This window comes from Diceros bicornis, chromosome 27 (genome assembly GCF_020826845.1).
Source record: "Diceros bicornis minor isolate mBicDic1 chromosome 27, mDicBic1.mat.cur, whole genome shotgun sequence".
Taxonomy (NCBI): domain Eukaryota; kingdom Metazoa; phylum Chordata; class Mammalia; order Perissodactyla; family Rhinocerotidae; genus Diceros; species Diceros bicornis.
Genome location: NC_080766.1, coordinates 45,101,113 through 45,122,924, shown reverse-complemented (window position 1 = coordinate 45,122,924; position 21,812 = coordinate 45,101,113). Strand labels below are relative to the sequence as shown.

Below are 21,812 nucleotides of genomic sequence, written 5' to 3'. Positions count from 1 at the left end.
CCAGTCTCACAGACGGAGAAGCAGTGCAGACAGGAGAATGACCTCACCAAGCTCACAGAATGATTTGGGAGAAAAGCTGGAAGGAGAACATAGTCTCTGGATCCCAGGCTGACTCCACCAGCCCAGGTGGGCTCCTACCATAAAGTTCTCTTCCCGTGATTTCCGCTCATGCTCTGCCAAATTAATACAAGGGGATGATAAGAACAGCTCACTGTTGTGCTCCCAACAACAGCTGCTCTCCAGCTGCCACCAGCCCTGCTGGATCTGGCCTGAGGCCCAGGCTCTGCAAAGACAGCGCATGAGGAGTCAGTGGTGTTAAGAGGCAGCCTCATAACTGGCTTGTTGTGAAGGAGAGCTGGGAGACAGGTGGGTAAAATCAGCACATTCACTCAATTAGAGGGTGCACAGAGCTGGAGGGTTAGAGTCTGGTGCCTGAAAGAGGGAAATAGCCAGAGCCCCTGGAGAAAGTCAAGGCCCGCCCTGGAAGCCTCTCTCCAGCTCAGTGTTACTGGAGTGTATCACTGGTTACCCTCCAGATCTGACAATAAGGCGGCCTCCATGATACAAGTAACACATAATCCAAGGGAGCATGAGAGCGTGCACTAACTCGTAGGTGGAATCTGTAGATGCTACCGGAGTTTCAGAGAAGGAAAATGGAAGCCTGAAATAAGAAGGATGAGTTTGTTTAACCAGAGAAGTAGAAGCATCCTTGGCCCCTGTGACCATGCATGACATTCCCCAGGGTGGAAAACATCAGGCCGCCCACAGCCTGAGCTGAATGAAGGTGGGGCACAGCCCACCATCCCTGGGTGCACCAAATCCACTCTCACTGAAAAGCAGCAGGAAAGGTGCAGTGTCTGTACTGACCGGGCGGTGCGCAGAGAGACAGGCTCCTGCTCTTCTAAACGTGTACCTAGAGGTGACTCGGCCTCCACCCCCCACATGCCATCCCTGGCCACCAGGGACCAGCAACAACAGTTCTCCAGATCCATCACTGTCTCTGCATGCAGGGCCGCCAGACAGCCTGGCAACGTGGCAGCAGAGGGAGGAAAGAATGAGTCATCGTGTGAAAAACGATCAGCCCCTTCATGCTAGGCTGCAATACGACCTAAACCTCTGAGAGGACAGCACTCTCCACCATCCCTGTGAAAGGACAAAAGACAAGGAATCAAGAATGCCCAGAATGAACACCACTCCACCGAAATAAAAAGAAAAGCGAAGTGGGGGGAGGGAGTAAAGAAACCAGTGCCTTGAGGTCTTCATGACCCTAGCATGGGCAGTTCAAGTCACTTGGTTCTCTCTCAGAGCCCCATGAGAGGTGTCCTATGCCCACTTAAAATAAACAGCATAAAACAAAAGGTGAGATTGCAGAACCTCGGGAGGTGAGTAAGAAGTAGAGCAAGGGTCCGATGCCTCTGCAGCCATCTACACTTTACCATCACTCTTGGAGAGGCTGTAAAAGTCCTTCCCTCATGGAGCCACAACCTCCACATCTTCACTCATCTTCCTGGTTCTGACACCCACGTTTGGACAACGAAATGCTCCCCTACTCCCGCCCTGTCCCTGCAGGCCCTGGCATCTTGGTGTGTGTGGGGGGTAGGGAGCGGGCAGCTGGGCAGTGCCCATGGATGCTAGAACTGCTGCCAGCGAGATTTCCAGGAGGAGGCCAGTACACCCTCACAGCACTCCCTCAGGGGGCATAAGAAGCAGCATTTCTCCTAGATCTAGCTGGGGTGGGGGGTGAGGGGTGGGGGAGTGGAGAGGGGTGGTGGTGGTGGTAGTGGTGGTGGTGAAGGACACGACGACATGTCCTGACCTAACAGCATGTGGGCTCCACATCTACCTTTCAAACAAGCAACCACTCCTACTAGTTCCCTCCCTTGCTAGCTCTGAAGTACAGGGGACCCCAGGTTCTCACTCAGTCCTCTCCTCATCACACTTCACATGCCTCATCCTCGCCTGTGGCAGACAGCTGGCTGTTCCCCCAAATCCCTTCTCCCTCCTCCATGACAACAGAGCTGCGACTGAGCACAGGGCTGCCTAGGAGGAGACTGCATTGCCCAGCCTCTCAGGCAGCAAGGGGCCACCACGCCACACTGCTGGTATACAGCTGGATGCGGTTGTCCTGCACAACACCACTGGAATGCAGCTGTCCTGTGGACCATGATACAAGTTGGTATAACTGCAAATCCTCACTGTGCAGTTGTCTGCCGTTTATTGCGCCTGTGGGACATCAAAATTGGCCACCCTGAAATATGTCTCTTTACCTTGATTATTTTCTCTGATGGACATTTGACCTCCCCCATTAACTGCTTAAAGGAATTTAACTCTGGGTATGGACAGACTAGCAAGGTCCTCGCTAAGCCCATTCTTATCAAAGTTCTGTTTACCAAATATTTACATTTGTAAAGTTATCTCCCTCTGTGTACTGGGAAGAGGGGAGGATGACCTTATCTCTGGAAACTCTTATCAGGACGGAAGGAGAGGACTTAAATCTACACACCCTTGATTGCTGTGCTTTCCGGTAATCTCCCATAGCTGTCTCCTCCCCCACCCCCAAAATCTTCCTTTGTGCACTTGAATATGCTATTTAAGGTGAAAACCTTCTCCATTTGTAGAGAAACTCAGTTTCCCTGGTTTCTCCCATGTATACATGTTATTAAACTTGGTATTACTTTCTCCTGCTAACCTGCCTTTTAATTATTTGGCCAGCCATAAGAACCTTAAGGGAAAGGGCAGAGTTTTCCCCAACATGCCCTTTCTCCTTCCCATGGGCTGAGAACACACGAGATGCACGTGCATTTGTTTCAACTAGAGATCATGACAACAAAGCGAGGTAGAAACACACCCAGAATGGCAGGTCCCCCCAGAGCCTGGGGTGAGGATAGCCTCTGGGGCAGGAGGCCTTATGGAGCCTAGCCCACCCACCCTCAGGTCTGTCATGTCAAGAGACAAACTTGACCTCATTAAAGCCACGGTGTTTGGAAGCTCCATGTTTCAGCAGCTTAATCTCTCCCTACTGGAGCCCCGTGTGTTCAACTATGGCTCTCAGCACATGCATCTCCATGTGTCTCTCAGCCCCACACCCTCCCCTCAGCTCGGAGTGAGGATCCCAAAGCCCCTGGGAGATTTCTCTCTTGGGTCCAACACGGAAGTTAATCTGCTCCCCAAACTCCAGACTCGCTCCTCAGTGCACGTGCTCTTTCCATCTCCTTGGCACCAGGTGTGACATTCCCTGTGTCCCTGTGCTCCCACCACAGCCCTATGACTCATGGCGTGTCCTCCTCTGTAGGCTCCTAGCTCCACGACCACCAGCCCTGGCCAAGCTCAGGTCACCACTCCTACATGACTACCACTGCCCCAAGGACTCCTGTCCCCTGTGCCCACCCTTGCTGACCTGGAAAGGCCATGCTGCCTGAATGTGAAGCTTTACAAGTGGAAACAACAAGAAAAGCAGAGTCTTCCCCAGCAGGGAGAAAATCACCTAGAAAATTTTAGAACAAAGACTGGAAATGATAAACATCTGAATGACAACAGGTCATATCAACACCAGTGGGCTGGAATTTAAAGTATCTTGAAATAAAATTGAGAGCCAAGATGCATTAGTTAGAAAACAAGTTAAAATATCCAAAAGAAGCATTCGATACACTAGAAAGATAGCATAAACCTAAGGAAGAAAAAGGACATAATGTGCACTAAAATGAGAAATTAAATAGTAAACAAAATATAAATGAAAGCTATTAAATAATAAAAAAATAGCTAAAAAAAGGATGACAAATCTGACTAAAAAACTGAAATAAGCATTAGAAATAAAGAGAAATTAGGATAACGTAAAGACTGAAAAATTATGAGCGTATAACATGTATACATTTGTACCCATATACCTGAAAACTTCCCTGAAATGGACTATTTTCTTGAAAAAAAAAAACAACGTATAAGATTGATAACCATGATAGAAATTGTATCTCAGTTCAAACTTGGTCTCCGAAAGAGGCTCCAGGCTCAGAGACTTTGATAGGGACGTTTATCAAATATAAGACCAACAATATTTGCTTTTCTAAATAAAAGACAGAAAAATTTGTTATTTAAATAAAGGATAGAAAAATAGGGGAAGTTTCTCAAATCATGTTATAGAAGCATGTTCTAATTTACATGATCCCAAAATAAGTTGAAAATAAGAATAAAAAAGAAACTTACGGAGCAACATCACCCTAGCCCTCACCCTCATACTAACCCAACTCTAACCTCTACAATAACTAATGCTCACAACTAACCCAACTTTAACCTCTACAATAACTAATGCTCACACTAACCCAACCTCACACTAACCCAACCCTAACCTCTACAATACCAATGCTCACACTAACCCAACCCTAAGCTCTACAATAACTGATGCTCACACTAACCCAACTCTAACCTCCATAACAACTAAAGCTCACACCAACCCTAACTCTAACCTCTACAATAATTAATGCTCACACTAACCCAACCCTAACCTCTACAATAACAATGCTCACACTAACCCAACCCTAACCTCCATAACAACTAATGCTTACACTAACCCAACCCCGACCTCCATAACAACTAATGCTCATACTAATCCAACCCTCTACAATAACTAATGCTCACACTAACCCAACCCTAACCTCTACAATAATGAATGCTCACACTAACTCAACCCTAGCCTCTACAATAACTAATGCTCACACTGACCAAACCCTAACCTCTACAATAACAATGTTCACACTAACCCAACGCTAACCTCTACAGTAACTAATGCTCACACTAACCCAACCTAGTCCTAACTCTAACCCTCACACTAACCCTAATCCAAGCTTTACAATAACTCAATACAATGCTCACACTAACCCAACCATAGCAATAACGTTAACTCTAACCCTCACCCTATTACTAATCCTTCTTCTAGCCCAATAATATATTGGGAGGGTACTACAATTGGAGCATAATAAAAAGTATCAATAAGATCTAACAGGATTTCTTCTAAGAATCAATACTTGGAATGTCATCACTGGAACTGTCTACATTAAGAAATGAAAAGAGGGGGCCGGCCCCACGGCTTAGCGGTTAAGTGCGCAAGCTCCGCTACTGGCAGCCTGGGTTCGGATCCTGGGTGCGCACCGACGCACCGCTTCTCCGGCCATGCTGAGGCCACGTCCCACATACAGCAACTAGAAGGATGTGCAACTATGACATACAACTATCTACTGGGGCTTTGGGGAAAACAAAGGAGGAGGATTGGCAATAGATGTTAGCTCAGAGCTGGTCGTCCTCAGCAAAAAGAGGAGGATTAGCATGGATGTTAGCTCAGGGCTGATCTTCCTCACAAAAAAAAAAATAAAAAAAAAAAGAGATGAAAAGAGAAAATCATGTGACTAGCTTAATACCAGCAATGAACACATTTAGTAAAATGTAACTTTCCTTTTCAATTTAAAAAAACAAACAACTTAATAGAAGAGCAATAGAAAGAAACTTCTGTAACTTAGTGAAGAACATTTACCAGACAAAGCAGCAAGCATCTTGCACGGTGAAAGCGTTTGGGTCAAGTCAGAAATAAGTCAAAATTCAACTGAGGAACCTCTTGCAACTAAAAGCATTTTAACACATGGTCACATCCAAATGCATAAAATTTGATAGCTTTCCTATACACTATGAAATATTAGAGAAATGTAATAGGAAAAATCCCAATTACAATAACCAGATAACATACATCAGTTGGAAAGAATTCAAAAGAGAAAAACAACCTACAGCAAGAAAGCTATACAATGTAACTGAAGGCTAATAACAATAAATGAGAAATAGAATATCTTCCTAGGGCCGCCCCATGGCTTGGCGGTTAAGTGGGCGCGCTCTGCTGCTGGCGGCCCGGGTTTGGATCCCGGGCGCGCACCGATGCACCGCTTCTCTGGCCGTGCTGGGGCAGCATCCCACATACAGCAGCTAGAGGGATGTGCAGCTATGACATACAACTATCTACTGGGGCTTTGGGGGAAAAAATAAAATAAATAAAATTATTTAAAAAAAAAAAAGAATATCTTCCTATATTAGAAACTGAATATTGTTAAAATGTCAGCTGTTTACATTATAGGTTTGATCCATTTGAAATAAAATCCTAATCTGATTAACTTTTTAAACTTGAAAAGCATTCTAAAGTTCATCTAGAAGTGAATAGCCAAGAATAACCAAAATACTTTTTAAAATAATGAGGTTATCAGATAAATATACCACAATGCTAAAAAAACTAAAACAGTTGTACCAGCAAAAGAACAGATCAATTAGAGAATTCAAAAACTGCCACTAAAATATACAATATTTTCTTAGAAGATGCACATGACACGGGCTCAAGACAAGGTTGACATAAGGGAAGCCATATTGTGGAAAAGATGCCCTATTTTAACTCTGAATGACCTCTGACTAACCAACCCAGTTGGATATGCACCCTCCAGGAGATCTACCTGCTCTGTAGATTTTATGACCCCTGTTTGTACACATACCTCCCAGCTGCAATAAGATGATAACTTTGTTCTTTTGAATTCCTTAGGAATGTGATGACCCCTGAACAGACAGTCTATGCTGATAGCCATCATCAATGAAAACTAAAAGATCTGGTGTAGCACTGCCAGTCTGTAACACCAGAAGGTCAACATTCCTAACCCCTCCCCTATAACCCACTGGCCTTTATAACTGCTGTAAGATTTCCTGCCCCCTTATGATGGTTCTTTGAGACATTAGTCAGCTATCTTCCTCCTTGCTAGCAAGCTGTAATAAACTGCCCTTTCTTTTCCACCATCTTGCCTCTTGACAATTGGCTTTTGTCTCGCAATGAGGAGATCGTGCCCTTTGTGTGGTAACACACATATAAGACAAAAGCAGCAGCACAAATCATTGGGAAAGGAAGTATTTTTCAGCAAATAATGTTTTCAAAACCTGTGAGAAAAAATAACTTATATCTTCACCTAATAATATATATCAAGCTAAATTCCAAGTGGATTACACAGTAAACACAAAAAGTAAAAGAAGAAAAGAAAATACAAGTGACTACCCACATCTCAGGATGGGACAGGATTGTCTAAATGTGAACACGATAGAAGATGACCTCACAAAGGAAAATACTTATGCAACCACCCAAACGCCAACGTCAGATCAAAGGTGAATGACTCGACCGGGGAAAACATCTGCCATGAACGTAAAAGCATAACGTCTTCAACAGAACAAGAAAGTCTACAAACAAGAAAAAGACTGGACTACGGCTGGAAAGCTCAACCCGCACGTACATTAGATGCGTTTCCACATTTAGAGATGCTGATGGATGAATTACTGATACCGAATCTCTTAATCTCAAGTTCGTGTGTCCAATGTCCAGCAAGCCAAACACTGAGACATCGGTACTTGGAGATGAGAAAGGTTTATTCGAGTTGGCGAAAACGAGTAGGTGGGAGCCTGAGTTCACTCAAATCCACCTCCCCTAGAACAGAAAGCAGTGGGGTTTTATAGAGCTAAGGGGCTTGGCAGGAGGGACTTCAGGGAAACAAAGGGGTCACTCCATCCGATAAGCCTCTGGGCAATCTGACTTCTGGGCTTCAACAGCTGCTGCGGGCCGTCCTGCGATGAGCCATCCGGTGATCGCAACCTCCCCAAAGGCATTCTCTTTCTCCTGTAAAACAAGCTCACAAATCCTTGAGACTCCTGAGTCACCCCTCAAATTAAACAGGAAAAACAACAAATTGGTTAATATCTACAGTACCCCTCAGATACCCGGCTTCACTACCAGTGTTTTCAGGGATAGGGCAACACAGGCTTTGTGCGTTGGTACAATCTAACCATTTTTAGATCAATTTGGCCAAGCCGTTACACATTACGCCTCTTTTAAAATGTCCATCTCTTTTGACCCAGGAATCCTATACAGATCAATACTGCAATGCTGCCTCAAGAAGAGGGGATGGTGATTTATGCACAAGGATGCTCACCTCACTACTACCGATACTAGGGACAGATCTGAAAAAAACCCAAATACATTAAACCAAAAAGGAGTGATTTAATAAAATAATACCTACATCCATATAGTGGAAACTACACAACCTTTTAAAAATAATGTTTTCAAACTAGGTAACATGGAACATTCTGCAGTTATACTATTTATATTATATAATATTATACTATTCAGTTTCAAAGCAAGGCACAGCAATGTGTATCCAACTTAATCCCTGAGGCAAAGTCTGGGGTGAAATAGACCAAAGTGTCTGCAGCAGTGCCTTGGTCCCCCAGAGCCCCCAAGGGTCTTCTCTGAGCACTAGGAAAGAGCTGTGACTGTCACAGAGTGGCTCACATACAGGGGGGACCAGGCAGGTGGAGGTGACATGCAACATACATGTGGGACCAGGAGAGCACAGGGTCGTGGAACCTGAGAAAGAACACACCGAAGGGGTTGCTCTGTGGGTCTAAAGCTGCAGAGCTCAAGCTCCCCAAGGAGACAGAATTTCCACTGGATTTGGTGAGGCAGAGGCCACGTGAGCTGGCCACGTGGTGAGGACGAAGCAAGCCCCGCTGGGGAGGACCAGATGGCTGTGCAGTGGAGCTCGGCCCTGGCAGGAGCAGACAGGAGGGAGGGAGGGACCCTGCTTTCATATTTTTTCATAAAACAGTATTTGCTATGTAGCCTTTTAATTTTTATTTTTAACAAAATTATAAATGTACATAGTTTTAAAAGTCAAAGAATTGCACAAAGCTTACGGGGAAAAGTGTCCCCTCTCCCTCCCCCCTGCCTCTGTCCCACAGGAATCTTTCTCTGGGCTCTTTTCCCCCTCTTTTGGTATTGATCTCCACAGATCCATTTAGGACAGTCCCCTCTGCTGTGCCCGTGGGCTCCAGGTCCACCCTCTGGGGAGGACCCTACAGTCTTCATCAGGGTGGGGAAGGGGTTGTTAGGCTAGGTGGGGGAAGCGCGGAGAGTCTGACTGCTTCTTAAACAGACTTTCCAGCAATTCCCTATTTCAGGCCCAGCTCCACCGCCCGCCATTTTCAGAGGTATATGGTAAGTCTCATTCCTGAGACTTGGGGGGATCGTCTGCAATGCAATACATTCGCTTTCCAGTCCCCCAACACACACACACACGCACACACACACACACACACACACACACACACCCCTGCCTCTCCGTTTTCTGTTTTTCAGATCTGCTAGGTCCGTGTGCTTTCCAAATTCCAAACTTCTGTCATCTCCCAAACTCAAGGTGGCTTCTGCCCTTTACAAATATCTCACCTGTCATTTTAGTGGGCTTTTAAGAAGAAGCGAAGGTCACTGTGAATTCCATCTGCCATTCTGGCTGAAAAATTAGGGAGGAATTTTTTTATTTTAAGATGGGAGCTATCAAGTCACCTGGGATGCTAACAGAAGTGACCTGCCAGGGACAAGAAACTGAGGCCCAAGAGAGAGGTGGCAGAACTGATGCAGGAGCAAGTCCCCGAGTAAAGGAGAGGGCAGCCTGTCCTGGGATAGGGCAGGGACACTGCCTGCATGAGAGGCACAGGGAAGATCAGGTGGAGGGGCAAGAGGGCAGCATTTGAGATGGGAAAGGAAGTGCCTCTTTCCTCCTAGAACTATGAGGCGTGGTCATCAGCTGAGACTGAAATCTGATTGGATTAGAAATCTGAGGAAGAAAGAGCAGATGTACAAGAATGGCCTCAGATAAAAGCAGCCCTTCCAGGGAAGTGTAACCGAACTAGGAAGGGTAGAGGCCATCCCAAGGCCCTTGGCCAGTCTGCAGGGCTGTGTGGTCTCCCTGGCAATACTGCGTTGCTGTAGTGGGGAGCACACACTCAACGGGCAGGAGCCAGGGATGTTTGTGAGAAACTGATTACAGGGCTGCACCAGGACCTGCAAGCTAAAGGCGAGGGGGCACCAAGAACACAGCCAGGAAGGAGGCCCCTGATGGAGGATCCCGCTCAGCGAGCTCTCTGCACAGGCCTCCTGTCTGTACTCATGCGACGTGAATTTTAAAGTTCTTTTTCATATATTTCAAATTTTCCAATTCTTTAGTGAAAATTGTTATCTTAAGGTAATACAGAAAAAAAAGCTGTAAAAAGCAAATAATCAATTCAGTATTACAAAGAATAAAACATCTCAAAGGAAATAAAAATTTCAATAAAGTTTTCATTATTTCTAAATTTCCTGATCTTAGCGCAGTCGAAGGCCCAGTCCTGAGCTGGGCCGGAGTGGGCTCTGCCACTAACTAGATGGAATCCCCAGTCCCCTCTGCAAAACAAAGTGGATTTCAGGGTCCCAGCTGTATCTAAGTGCAGGCATCATGCAAAAGCCAGGAGACGCCCATCTGTGGCTTCACTATGGAAGACCACTCTTCACCTCACCCTAAGGAAGTGAGGAAAGTTCTCGGAGATGTGTAAATGGAAAACCAAGTTCTTCCAAAGCCACTACTCCCCCTGGGAAACATCCACCGCAGATGAGCTCCGTTCTGGCTCGTCACACCACCCAGGAATCCCACAGGAAGACAACACAGGACTCAACTATGAGCAGAGCCATTTCTGTTCGAACCAGCAAAGTGCTCCTAACAGCTCCCTCCCACTTACAGAAGAGGCCACAAGTGTCCCATAAAAAGCTCTCTGCCTTTACTTAACCAAGCCTCAGGGAATTCCCAGAACCTGCTCTGCAGCCTCCCGGAATTGGATTCATAGTCTTGATGACTCAAACTGCATTGCTGGTTTCTGCCTCAGCCTGGCTGCCTTGAGCCTCTCTAGCATGGAGCCCAAGGAGCTGTGCACATGCAGACAGGGTGGGTCACTCTGGGCCAGCCCGTCCCACCCAAGCACACTAGTTTATTTCCAGAACTGCAGGCTACGTCCAAACGCACGTTCCCCAGCTGCCAGGAGGAGGAATTTGGACCCACTGAAGTCCAGGGGAAAGAGGCCCAGCATATACCGAGTGGTGTTTGTATGCCCGAGTCCCAGAGGCCCTGCCCTTGGGATTTCTGTGAAAATTAGATCCAGATTTGCACAGTTACGAAGTTATTCCCAGCCAGTAGGGATTTGGATGTCCTCTAAGAAGCAGGTATTATAATGGCTTTAGTTTGAAAAAACAATCCAACACAGAGAGTAAAAAGACTACCTAGTTCCCCGCTCCCACACTCAGCCTCCATTCCCAGCAAACTGAGAGACAGCCTCAGGATGACCCTCCAGACCCCTGATGTGTCCCCTGCTGCCCTCTGAACTCATCTCCTGCCTCCCACCCCTTCGCTCACTCAGCTCCAGCCACACTGGCCTCCTGGCTGCTCCATGAACACACTAGGCACATCGTCCAGAGCCGCTGCTCCAGCTCACCTGGGCCCGGAGCCCTTTACCCTCCCACACCCACAGGACTCACTCCTGCACCTCCTGCAAGGCTCTGCTCGGATGTCCCCTTCTCAGGGGCCCGTCTGAAGGCCCCTGTTCTAAATTGCATCTAGCACTGCATACCCTCACCCTTCTTTATTTCCTCACCGTAAGCGTCACCACCTGACAGCTATGTGCAGGGTTTACTTATTATACTGATGTATGCTAAAAGAAGCCAGAGTTCCAGAAGAGTGCCTGCACATCACAGGCATTCTGTGAATATCCGCTGAATGAATGAAGAACAAACGAGGTCCTTGTTCAAGCAGTTTGTTCATTAGGAACTCTCCTCTTCAGATGTCAGTCAGGATTCTGCTTACCCCCCAGCCCTGTGTGCCCGTGCTCCACAACTGCCCCCCACCATCTCTACTGAGGGAGCTGCTGATTAAGTCATGGCCTTGCTGCAGGCCACAGGCTCTGGAAGGTTGGTGGGCTGTGCCTGCAGTGCTCTCTGACCAGGATGGCTGAGCTCAGGCCTCCAAGGCGGCCACTCCGGGCTGCCATCAAGGCCACGGGGAAGAGCAGACACTGAGTTCAGAGCCTACATCCCATCAACAAGGCAGCTCCCGCTTATCCTACCATCATGAATTGGACTCAGGCTCTTGAGATCAGAGGCCTCGGCTCAAATGCTGGCCTCGTCCCTGACCACCACAGTGACGTCACTTCCCCGAGCCTCGGAAAGTGGGTAGAACAACAGTTCCTGCCTCACAGGGCACTGTGAGGACTAAGTGAGGAACCAGATGTGAAGTATTCTGATCAGCAGAGCTGGCCCAAACCAGGCGCTTCATAAACATTAGCTGCTACTATGACTACGTTAGCATTCCCTGCAGTCCTGCTGTAAACTTTCAGAAAACAACATTTATAAACTTTAGAAAATCAAAGACATCTTAAGGATGAATTTAAAAGGAATTATTTCAAGGTAGTTTTGCAAAACTGGAGTCACAGCCACAAAGAGGTGTCCACACGGCCCGGATGTGCCATCATAGCCACAGTGCACACTCGTCACTGACCGGTCAGAGGGCACTGCTTGAGCTTGGGACAAAGGCACATGTCTACTCAGCCCTGGCCCCCTGCTGGACAGTTTGGTCAGGTTAATTTTGAAGAAAGGTTAATAGAAAAAGAGGAAACTGCCTCTTCTTAAATCTTGGTTCTACAGAACCCAGAGGGGAAATCGTGCATGTCACTGACACTGCTGTTGCCCCCTGATCTGTAACACGTCCCTCACGTGACATAAAACCAGTCCACACGGAGGGGCAGTAAGAGACATGACTTCATACGCAAGCAAGACTTTAAAAATCAACTGATGTAGAAAGAATCACTTAATTTAAAGACACAACCTCTCTAACAGCACTATGAGAAGCATTACTTACGTGGAACCACATGAAGATCTTCTCTCTCTGTAGACAGCCCTGTAAACAGGTTAAAAAAAAATTATAATTGGAAATCTTAGGTAGAAAATAACCCAAAGAATGACTATCACCCTAGATAATCAAATTTTATCAAACCAAAGTAATTTATTAAAAGAATGTAGTCATAAATCAGTTATTTGAAAGGTGAAAGGCAATTTCCCAGAGAAAGAATTCCATAAAAGGTGGTTAGATTCTACACTGAGTCTGGAACTTAAAAGATACCAATAGGGGCCGGCCCAGTGGCGCAAGCGGTTGGATGCGTGCGCTCCGCTGCAGCGGTCCAGGGTTCGCTGGTTTGGATTCCGGGCATGTACTGACGTACTGCTTGTCAAGCCATGCTGTGGTGGCATCCCATATAAAGTGGAGGAAGATGGGCACGGATGTTAGCCCAGGGCCAATCTTCCTCAGCAAAAAGAGTATTGGTAGATGTTAGCTCAGGGCTGATCTTCCTCACAAAAAATAAAAAAATAAATACAAGATACCAATAAACGTTCAGAGTCCCAAACTCCCGTAAACCCTGTCCCACAGCACTAAACCTGATGGAAGTATGGGGCAGCATTCATTCTCAAATCCCTTTAAATCTGTAGGGAGTGGTAAGGAGAGGACTGCAGTGAGATGTAGGCAGGACACCTTGGACGCCCATGAGGTCTCAGCTCCAAGTCTGAAGACAGCTTTCCCTACATGACAGGACCAAGGAACCCTGTCTGTGCAAAGACTCAATGGACCAGTAAACAACACTGCCAGAGGCTCCCATAGGCAGCCAAAGGCCTCTGTCCAGTGATGACTGAAGACTAGAGGAAGATTAGAAACCACCAAAGCAGGACGTCACTTCCAGCCATGGCAGAAGAAGAGGACCAGACTGACTCTCCTGCCTCGAACAACGAAAAAACAGACAAAAGACATGAGACAAGGGTGGGACAACAGGCAGCACGGGACAATGTTCCCCGAGGGGAAGGAAAACAAACATGATGCATCCTGATTGCCAGGCCACAGCACAGGAAGGGGGAACCCAGGCAAAGCCAGGAGAGTCCTGAGATGAGGAAACAGAGTTGCCATTCAGGGAGGCAACAGGCAGCTAGAATGAGCAGGGCAGAGTACCAGAAAGGAGAGAGCTAGACAGAGAAACGCTCCAGAGACCTGAGGGGGACTCGCTTGAATCCTTACCTGGACACTGATCAGCACATGTGAGTGAGCAAACTACCTGTGGCCAGGGAAAGAACCAACAGAAACAAGCAGGACAAACAGCAGCTGTGGCTCCCACCGCTCTAAGAATGGTTCACACTCCCAACAACCAGACTGGAGAAACCTTGTGATACAGGGACCACTAGGCTGAGCACCCGGAAGAGTATCGCCTCAGCGGCAGGGCCACGCCAGCACCAAACCAAACTGGTATACTCACGTGTCACTTAACAATGGGGACACGTTCTGAGACATGCATCGTTAGGCAATTTTATCACTGTGCAAACATCCTAGGATGTACTTACACAAACCTAGATGGTGTAGCCTACTATACACCTAGGCTGTATGGTACTAATCTTATGCAGTCCTTCTTTGAGCAAAACGTCGCTATGCAGTGCATGACTATAATCAATTAAGTACAGGCACACCTCGTTTTAATTGTGCCTCACAGATGCATTTTTTACAAATTGAAGGTTTGTGGCAAGCCTGCGTTGAGCAAGTCTATCGGCGCCATTTTTCCAACAGCAATTGCTCATTTCGTATTCCTGTGTCATATTTTGGTAATTCTCATGATATTTCAAACTTTTTCATTATTATTATATCTGTTATGGTGATCTGTGGTCAGTGATCTTTGATGTTACTATTGTAATTATTTGGGGGCATCAGGAAACAAGCCCACAACAAACTTAATCCATAAATGTGTGTGTTCAGACTGCTCCACCAACTGGCAGTTCCCCATCTTTCACCCTCTCCTCAGGCCTCCCTGTTCTGAAAAACAATATTGAAATTAGGCCAATTAATAACCTTACAATGGCCTCTAAGTGTTCAAGTGAAAGGAAGAGTTGCACATCTCTCATTTTAAATCAAAAGCTAGAAATGATTCAGCTTAATGAGCAAGGCATGTCGAAAGCCAAAATAGGCCGAAAGCTAGGCCTCTTGTGCCAATTAGCCAAGCTGTGAATGCAAAGGAAAAGTTCCTGAAGAAAATTAAAAGTGCTACTCCAGTGAACTCACAAATGATAAGAAAGTGAAAGAGCCTTATTGCCGATATGGAGAAAGTTTTAGTGGTCTGGATAGAAGATCAAACAGCCACAACATTCCCTTAAGCCAAAGCCTAATCCAGAGCAAAGCCCTAACTCTCTTCAATTCTATGAAGGCTGAGAGAGGTGAGGAAGCTGCAGAAGAAAAATTTGAAGCTAGGAGAGGTAGGTTCATGAGGTTTAAGGAAAGCAGCCATTTCCGTAACATTAAAAGTGCAAGGTGAAGCAGCAAGTACTGATGTATAAGCTGCAGCAAGTTATCCAGAAGATCTAGCTGAGATAATTAATGAAGGTGGCTACACCAAACAACAGATTCTCAATGTAGATGAAACAGCCTTATATTGGAAGAAGATGCCATCTAGGACTTTCAGAGCCAGAGAGGAGAAGTCAATGTCTGGCTTCAAAGCTTCAAAGGATAGGCTGACTCGCTCATTAGAAGCTAATGCAGCTGGTGATTTAAATTAAATGCTCACCATTCCAAAAATCCTGGGGCCCCTAAGAATTACGCTACATCTACTCCACCTGTGCTCTATAAACGCAACAACAAAGCCTGGATAACAGCATATCTGTTTAGAACATGGTTTACTGAATATTATAAGCCCACTGTTGAGACCTCCTGCTCAGAAAAAAAGGTTCCTTTCAAAATATTACTGCTCATTGACAATGCACCTGGTCACCCAAGAGCTCTGATGGAGATGTACAATGAGATTAATGTTGTTTTCACGCCTTCTAACACAATATCCATTCTGCAGCCCATGGATCAAGGAGTAATTTCAACTTTCAAGTCTTATTACTTAAGAAACACATATTATAAGGCTATAGCTGCCACAGATAGTGATTCCTCTGATGGATCTGGGCAAAGTAAATTGAAAACCTTCTGGAAAAGATTCACCATTCTAGACGCCATTAAGAACATTCGTGATTCATGGGAGGAGGTCAAAATATCAACATTAACAGGAGTTTAGAAGAAGTTGATTCCAACCCTCATGGATGACTTTGAGAGGTTCAAGACTTCAGTGGAGAGGTAACTGCAGATGTGCTGGAAATAGCAAGAGAACTAGAATTAGAAGTGGAGCCTGAAGATATGACTGAATGCTATCAAACAGCATCACATGCTACAGAGAAATCAGTCGTGAAAGGAAGGGTCAATCGATACGGCTAACTTCATCATTGTCTTATTTTAAGAAATTGCCACGGCCACCTCAATCTTCAGCAAACAACAGCCTGATCAGTCAGCAGCCATCAACACAGAGGCAAGACTCTCCCCCAGCAAAAAGATATGACTCACTGAAGGCTCAGATCTTGGTTAGCATTTTTTAGCAATAAAGTCCTTTTTAATTAAGGTATGTACAGGGTTTTTTAGACATACTACTATTGTACACTTAATAGACTACAGTATAGTGTAAACATAACTTTTATATGCACTGGGAAACCAAAAAATTTGGGTGACTCACTTTATTGTGATATTTGCTTTATTGCAGTGGTGTGGAACCACACTGGCAAAATCTCCAAGGTATGCCTATACTGCCTAACAATGTTCAACAAGAAGCCACAAAAGGATCTAAACTTTCCAAGTAACTTAAAGACATTCCAAAAAAAAAAAAGATTTAAATATTTTAAAAAACACAGACCACAACAACATAAAATTCACAATGTCTTTCATCCATTCAAAAACTACCAGGCATGCAAAGAAGCATCAAAATATATCTCATTATGAGAATAGTTGATCAACAAGAAAAATATCCTGAAATTTCACAAGGAAATAATTAGTACACAAGGTCCTTAAAACAGCTATTATAAACACATTGTACATGTTCAAGAAGACAGAGGAAAGCACAACATGCTAAGGAGAGACATAAAAAGCTTTAAAAAAGACCCAAATCAAACATCTAGAGATGAAAAATACATCTGATGGGATTAACATCACATTAGACACTACAGAAGAAAAGACGAGCCAACGTGCAGATTAAACACTGCGCAGACCATCTGAGATGAAATACAGAGAAATAAAGATCCCCTCTTCTCTAAAAAAAAAAAAAAAGAAATATATGTATAATTGGAGATCCAGAGGGGAAGGACAGGATGGGACAAAAACATATTTAAAAAAATAATGACAAAAATTTTTCAAAAATTAGGAACCCATAGATCCAAGAAGGTCAGCAATTCCCAAGCAGAAGAAAACATGAAGGAAATTAAACCAAGGCACATCATAATCAATTTACCTAACAAGAAAATCTTAAAAAGCAGCCAGAAAAAAGAAACACGTACAGAGGGATAAACCCAGACATGGTAGACAGAGGACTTTTCAGAAACAAAGCAAGCCAAAAGCCAATCGAATGACATCTCTAAAGCAATGAAGGAAAAAACTGTCAACCTGAAATACCATACGCAGTAAAAATAACTTTCAAATACAAACAAACAAAAGCTAAAATAATTTACCACCAACACACCTGAACCACAAATAATATTAAAGCAAGTCCATCACATAATAGGAAAATGATATCAGAAGGAAATCTAAATCTACAAAAAGAAATGAAAAGCACTGGAAACGGAAATTCATGAATAAATATAAAAGCAATTTTTCTTAATTTTTAAGATTGTTTTAAAAGATAAGACTATTTAAAGCAAAAATAATAACAATGTACTGTGGGGTTTATAACAATGTAGAAGTAAAATGGCGTGACAACAATAACATACAGGCCAGAGTCATTTGCTCCTCGCTACTGACCACACTCACTTTCCTAGGTGAGCCCACCCACTCTAGAGCCATAAATATTCTTTCTCCACTGATAATTCCCTAAATTAATCTCCCTGTCCCTGCCCTCTCCCCTAAGCTCCTCTATCTATTGCCTACCTCACCAAGGATGTCCAGATCTGCTGTCCAAGACCAATCCTGGACTTCTTCTCACCCCCAAACCTGACCCTCCTGAGGTCATACCACCTTCGTTGCTCAGGCCCCTGGAAGTCATCCCCAGTCCTCTTCACTCCGCCTCCCTGACCCCTCCTCCAGCAAGTCCTGTCAGCTCTGCCTTAGGAGGGCCTCTGACCCCCCATCCACAGCTCCATCACCACCCACCATCTGCTCTCCTGCAGGCTTCAGCATCCCAATCAAACCTGCCTCCCTACATCCTACAGCCAGAGTGAGCTTCAGAGAATGGGGAGGTGGACCTGACTTCCCACTGCACTGAGGAATGAAACCCAAACTTCTCAGAGGGCCCACAGAGCCGACATCGCTCTCTTGAGCGCATCTCACCCACTGCTTCTTCACCCTGCCCCCAGCTGCCCTCCCTGTTTCTTTCACTCTACCCCACCAAGCTCACCCCAGCTCGGGTCTGCTCCAGTCGATGCTCTGGCTGGAGCACTGTGTGTGAGCTCCCTCAGGCCACCAGCTTGACCATCACCTCCTCAGAAAGGCCTCTCTGGACCACCTGCTGGGAATCCCCCCTACTCTTTGTCAGTCTTCTTGTTCTAGTCTATCTAGCATGTGCCTGCTGTGTTTTTGTTTCCTTCGTTTTTGGTCTCTCGCACACACTAGAAGTGAGCCCCATGGTGGCAGGGACTGGGGCTGTGTGTTCCCCGTCATACTCTCGTGCCTGGACAAGTACTTGGTGGGAGACAGGCCCTTGGTGGGAGACACACGTCAGCACATGTTGGACAGCTGCGCGCACGAAGAGACAGGCAGGCAGCTGCACAAAGCAGGGGCCCTGGAGGTCGGGGCTCCACTCTCTGAGGGGCAGGACCCTGAAGAAGAATGGGCAGAAGTTTAGGAAGAGTTTGCTAGGAGGCCCAGGACGTGCACACCTCTCTCTGCATCTGTGGTACTCTCTCTGTCTTCAAAATCAGAGAATGAAATAATACTTATTGGATAAGAAAAAAAAAAGAGAGAAGACATTGTACCTACCACAAGAGACTTGTAATTCAATTAATTAGGAAAAACCACAATCAGAACATGTCTGATTAGACCTCACCATCTGTTCAGAGTTCAGGGTACCTACAGCCAGGTGAGAACTGCTGCTAACCACACCTGGGCCACAGGAGTCACAGCCTGGCTCTCGCGCCATTATCAGTCTGAACACAACACCCTAGCATCGCGTATGCAACCACACACCCACAACAGAATTTTTTCATTAAAAATACATTTAAAACGCCCAGATGGGCCGGCCCCATGGCTTAGCGGTTAAGTGCGTGCGCTCCGCTGCTGGCGGCCTGGGTTTGGATCCTGGGTGAGCACTGACGCACTGCTTCTCTGGCCATGCTGAGGCCGCGTCCCACATACAGCAACTAGAAGGATGTGCAGCTATGACATACAACTATCTACTGGGGCTTTGGGAGAAAAAATAAATAAAATAAAATTATAAAAATAAATAAATAAATAAAATGCCCAGACTAGAAATGAGGCAAAATTAACAAGCAAAATTTTATTCCTTTTAAGGATTCAGCCATAGATACAAATAACAGTCATGCTCTTATTTGAGATACTGTCTGTAATTTTCCTACTTTAAGGTGCAAAGGAATTTCATGGAATCTTAGTATTACAACAAGAGCATCTCCCAAGAACAGAAGCTCTCCCTGCCTGGTGGATGGTTTTGTCCTCCCACCGCCCCCTCTCAGACCAGAATACCCTCCACATTCCAACAGCCTGAAAACTGTCAGCAGACAGCTAAGGGAGGGAGGGTTTTCTTCTAGATCCCAATGAGGGCCCCATCCCTACCTCAGGGCCCCCTGCCCTTGCCCTCTACCCTTCCCACGGCCACCCACACACATCCACACATCTGATGCCCTTGTCATCCTCGCACTTACACAGACACTGCTGATATTTTACATCAGAGTTATGTTCATGTTACAGAACAGCCTGGCCCATCACTCTGAAGGCAGAGAGATTCCTAGTTGTCCTCCCTCACTGGGCAGGGGTAGGACTGGGGCCGCACAGGCTCCACTCGGAGTGGCTCATTCCGACATGGAGTCTTGTCTTCTGGGGCTCCCCTGTGGGGAGAGGATGAGTGAGCAGAGGCCAGCAGAGTAGGGGCAGCGGCCATGGACCACCCAGTGAGATGTTTTAGTGCACCACTTCCAAAGACCACTTAATGACGACTTGGGGTAACGCTGGTGGTTTTGCACTCCGACCCACTTGGAAATGCAGCTCCTAGGATTCTGCTCATAGGTCCCATTTTTGCTAAATAGGAGCTCACACTTCAACAGATTTCAATAAAGAAAGACAAGTAAATGCCACTGTTTTTACCCAAAAACTAAATAGGCCACAGCAAAGATCTGACTTCAGGAGGTGGACAGCCTTGACTCCAAATTTCTTCAGGTCTGGGGGATGGAGTGTCTCATTAACTCACCCCCTGCAGCAGAGCAAATTCAGAGTTCTGCAGTGCCAACAGGAAGTCGAGGGTGACTAGAGTGTAAAAGAGCGTCTGCCGGGGGGAGGACGGGCAAGGATGACTCAACTTCATTTCTATCGCAGAATCCACCAGTGCAATTATTGTTTCTAAGTAATTACACTCTTGGTGATAGTCTCAGCAGAAAAGAGAAGGAGGTAGCCAAGGGGCTGAATTTCTTTACTCCTCCACCTCAAAAAATAGCATCCTGAGGTCAGTGCATGGTGATGACATGGTCTGAGGCACTATGAGAGCCCCTCGCCTGACCTCTAGCCTGGCATTGTCCTGCATGTCCTCCTTGGCCTGGGAGAGCAGGCCCTTCATCCTCCCACACACCCCTGACTGCACGTTTCCTACACTTAGAAGTTCAGTGTCACGCTCACAGCACCTGCCCATGTCCCAGCAGGGGGCATTTTTTGTTTCATTTTCCTATTTAAGATAGACTATACTCCATGTGTGTGAATATAGACATGCACACCCATGTTTCAATCTTTTTAAACTATACTGATGGACTTCACTCACTATCAACTTGCAATAATTTATAAAAGGATTTTTGTTTCAATCTCAGTTAGTACATAGACTTACTAAATTAAATTTCATTGCTTTTATTTTCTTAGTTTTCCGAGTGGGTCACTCTCATTACCAGAATCAGACATGGGAAATTTGGTTGGCCTCTTGCCAGGGTATTGAAGTTGCCTAGAATACATCTACTGGACTTTCTAGACAACTCCCCAAATATGAAAGTTTCAGAGGCCAGCCCAGTGGCCTACTGGTTAAAGTTCCACATGCTTCGCTTTGGCAGCCCAGGGTCTCGGGTTCGCATCCCAGGCACAGACCTACACCACTCATCAGCCATGCTGTAGCTGCAACCCACATACAAAACAGAGGAAGACTGGCACAGATCTTAGCTCAGGGCAGATCTTCCTCCAAAAAAATTTTTGTTTATAAGAGTTTCAATCAGTGAGAGAATTAGCTGTGCACACCCCTGTCCTGGAACCTCCCACGACAGCAGGCTCCCATGCAATGGCAGGCCCTCGCATGAACAGCAAGCTCGGCGCTCAGACCTTGCTCTTTATGATAAGGAATATGTAACTCCTTTTTGCAAAACACATGCATGCTCTTTGTGTAGAAAGTTGGAAAGTGCAGAAAAGTGCAAGAAAAATATTTAAAAGCACCTCCAATTCCCAGACAGAAGCACTGATAGCAGTAGAGGAGTAGTAGTAGTAGTAGTAGTACTAGTAGAAGTATTTTCTTCTAGTAGTTTCTCATTATAATATTTACCTATAAATTTTTCAAACAAAATGAGATCGATTATATGTGCTTTCAGAACAATGTAGTATACCATGTCTGTAATATTCGTAGAAAATATTCAAAACAGTTTGTTTTTAGCCTTTAATAATGTTTAT

The 21,812-nt window shown here is 45.5% G+C and overlaps 1 protein-coding gene across 13 annotated transcripts in view; it reads right to left on the bottom strand.

Annotated features, from left to right (window-relative positions):
* The window catches only part of PCBP3 (poly(rC) binding protein 3), a 263,795-nt gene that overhangs the window by 171,933 nt on the left and 70,050 nt on the right, over window positions 1–21,812 (bottom strand). For all 13 annotated transcript variants that reach the window (XM_058523305.1, XM_058523304.1, XM_058523292.1 and 10 more), the window contains exon 2: window positions 12,768–12,806. The gene's annotated coding sequence lies outside the window, so the exon portion shown is untranslated. The remainder of the gene's footprint in view (window positions 1–12,767; window positions 12,807–21,812) is intronic.